Source organism: Triturus cristatus, chromosome 4_2 (assembly GCF_964204655.1).
Source record: "Triturus cristatus chromosome 4_2, aTriCri1.1, whole genome shotgun sequence".
NCBI classification, from domain to species: Eukaryota; Metazoa; Chordata; class Amphibia; order Caudata; family Salamandridae; genus Triturus; species Triturus cristatus.
The window spans coordinates 35,303,838-35,307,077 of record NC_140586.1 but is presented as its reverse complement, the minus strand read 5'-3'; the positions used below and the strand labels follow the sequence as shown (position 1 = coordinate 35,307,077).

The following is a 3,240-nucleotide window of genomic DNA, read 5'->3' as shown; positions in this document are numbered from 1 at the left end:
TAGTAGAGTGCTATAATGGCACATTAAAATTGAAGTTGGCCAAGATTCAAGCAAGCTCTGGTCTTAAATGGCCTGACGCTCTGCCTTTAGCACTCCTGTCAACAAGAATGACTGCGCATTCACGAGTGGGACTCAGTCCCTATGAGATCGTGTTTGGCCGCCCGGCCAATATATGGGGAGTGCCAAGGCCTACAAAATTCAGTGAGATCGAGCATCCAGTACTGCTTGTTTATTTGTATGAATTGACGGCTAAATTGCCTGTTTTACACCAACAGGTGCATGATACTCTGCCTCAGGTCTCTGAAACTCCAGGACATCCTATCAATCCTGGATCATGGGTGCTGGTCAAAAACTTTCAACGGACAAAGAATGATGAGCCCCGTTGGACCGGCCCCCATCTCGTCCTTCTCTCAACGAGATCAGCTGTTCGAGTGAAAGGGAAAAAGAACTGGATCCACGGCGTCCATTGCAAGAGGGTCCCTTTGCCTCTGCCATATGACCGGTGGGTCCAGGAGGGGATCGCTGATTCTGAGACTGAAACCGTGCCTCGTTTTCTGCTGTTTAGCGATGCACGTGTAAAAGGAACAAGCTCTGAGCAGGAAAGCGATGACATTTTGCAAGAGGCTGTGCCACCGTCAATTCGATTGGACACTACAAAGCCTGAACTCTTGTTTCAAGACCAGACAGTACCTGGGAGAAATCGCTACAATTTGAGGCCAAGGACTATGGACAAATAAAATTATTTTCCTTTCCCTTGCTATTTTTAATAATTTTGGGAAGTGCAGCTCTCTCTATCATCTGAGAAACTTGCTTATTTTTGCTTTTTCGAACCGCCATCCGGGTTCAGCTGCAGGGTCGCGGTTGCCCAAGTCTTTGGAGTGCAACTGAAGACGTTAGGTCAGTAGTTCTGGTCGGTCCAAGGAGTTGCCCTGGACTGACAGAAGCATTTCCTTAGCATAGAACACCCTACCACCGCGAGCAGCACTCAGAGAGGATGGAGTTTTTCGAGAATGAGAGACCTGCTAAACCAATGGACTGCAAAGACAGAACATGTATAATGATGACAAGAAAACGATTTTTGATGTTATGTATTTCCATGTTACTGAGTGTGATGACGATCTTCATAGGATATGTCTTATTCTCTTTCCAAGTAACATTCGCACCAACTGCACAGCCCATACCTCCTCCTACTGTTTCCTCGCAATCCCTTCATCCCCTGAACACGAGTCCGCTAGAAGATTGGAATTTGTCAATAATTCGTTCATTCAGCTCCTACACCAACACCAACTAGTAGTAAACACAACTAACTGTTGGGTGTGTGGCCTTATGCCCCATACTACTGATAAAGGTATCCCGTACCTACTCCTACCTTTCAGCCATAATGGTTCTGTGTGGGCATATAGAACAATGTTCATGTATGCTCATGAAGCCAACCCCCTACGTTCTGTGAAAGATAATCCCAAGAATAGTGCTCTAGTTAAGGGGATCGTGGATATGATTAGGGAAGAGATTTCCTATGAAACCATCCCAAGAGATGAGACACTAGCATATATTGGCTGGAATATGACAGGATATGAAGTTACTCTGAGTGAGAACCAGCGAGCAAAGAAATCCTCACCGATCTGGATTGTACCCCATCAGGGTCACCTATGTTTGCAAGGTTATGGCAAGAATCCCAGAGCTCAGTTAGGGAAAAGTATCTGCGCTGAAACTTACGTTTTTGCATCTCAGACTTCCCCTTCGTTCTTAGCAGCCAAGGGTACCTATTTCATCTGCCATGATAGAGCCTATACATGGTTGCCCCCGGACTTTTCGGGCGCATGTTTTGTTTCGTTCCTGCTGCCTCCCACCTACACGACCGCGGCAGATTACCATAAGACAAGGATGGTTAGAGGCATCATCAGTCAAGATGACACTGCAGGACAAGAATTTGGAGATTTCATAAAGGGTTCTCTGCCGTTTTGGGGTCCAATGGTTAACAGCAGGAACATAAGGCAATTGACAAGAGTGGTTGAATCCACTGTAGTTGAAACAGCCGGTGCCCTTGGTAATTTGACTGCTGAGCTCCAGTCGGATCGTCTTATGACTCTTCAGAACAGGGTCGCGTTAGACGTCATACTTGCAGACCGGGGTGGGGTATGTAGAGTGATCCAATCTAGCTGCTGTGTTTTTATTCCAGATAACGCTCCAACAGTTTTCCAGGCCATTTCCAAACTGCATAGAATCTCCGAATCTATTCACGTAGATAATGGGGAATGGTCATTGGCGGGGTGGTTCTGGGAACTGATATCCGCTTGGGGTTGGAAGATCCTGATAGTCATTGGAATGATCTTAGCCATTCTTTTCCTGCTCTGTCTATGTGTACAGTGTGCTCCTGTAATTTGTGGCATCTGCGCTACATCATGTATAAGGAAACCTGTAACACGAGACGAGCTAAGCAATAGGATGTAGCTACAGCAACATCTCCGCGACTTTATGGACATAGACCTGGATTCAGACTAGCGGGAGTATAGGTTATTGCCTATGTAAGGGCAAAAGGAGGGTCTGTGGTACTGTAAATTTCGGAACCACGTATCTGGCATGATTCTAACATGACGATTTCTTTATCAACAGACCGAGAATGTTTAGGATACTATGCACAAGCATTTGCGTCACATTCGAGTGACGAGATCGCCTGAAATCAGAGTTTCTGTCCTAATACCTCGAGCTCCATTTTAGGACGACAGCCATTTTGTGATTGCCCTCTCATAGGCAACAGGACTACGGCCAAGCATGGGTCTGAAGGACACACACACCTTCGCTGACTCCTCGGTGACCTGGGTGAACCGACTCCGCTGCCTAAGGCCAAACCTGTTCGGTCAGTTCCCTTCCCGCGTCTGAATGAGATTAGTATCAGGGCCCAGCATATCCCGAAACCTTTCATCGCACACGAACCATGCCTAATCTTCTACACACCTGCCCCTGTTTCCCTCTTTATGACCCGTTTTACGAGGAGGAGGTGCCCGGTTTTATTGGGTGTCCGTCGTTATCTGATGAAGGCGCTAAGCTTTGCCGGGTAATTGATTAAGGGCTGAACGAACTGAAATATGTACTTGCCATTATGACTCTGTCTTTTCCTTTGTAATGAATTCATGTGAATGATCATACCGTAAAACGAGGAATGTTTGCCTAAAGCATAATATTTGGTATATAAGGAGAAGGCTGGTTTTCGTAAGGGAGCAGTCTCCTGAGAATATACAC

The 3,240-nt window shown here is 46.3% G+C and overlaps 1 pseudogene; it reads left to right on the top strand.

The window, feature by feature from the left end:
- The first annotated feature begins 1,030 nt into the window (after nucleotides 1-1,030).
- On the top strand, nucleotides 1,031-2,502 carry LOC146832878 (endogenous retrovirus group 3 member 1 Env polyprotein-like; annotated as a pseudogene).
- Nucleotides 2,503-3,240: the final 738 nt, after the last annotated feature.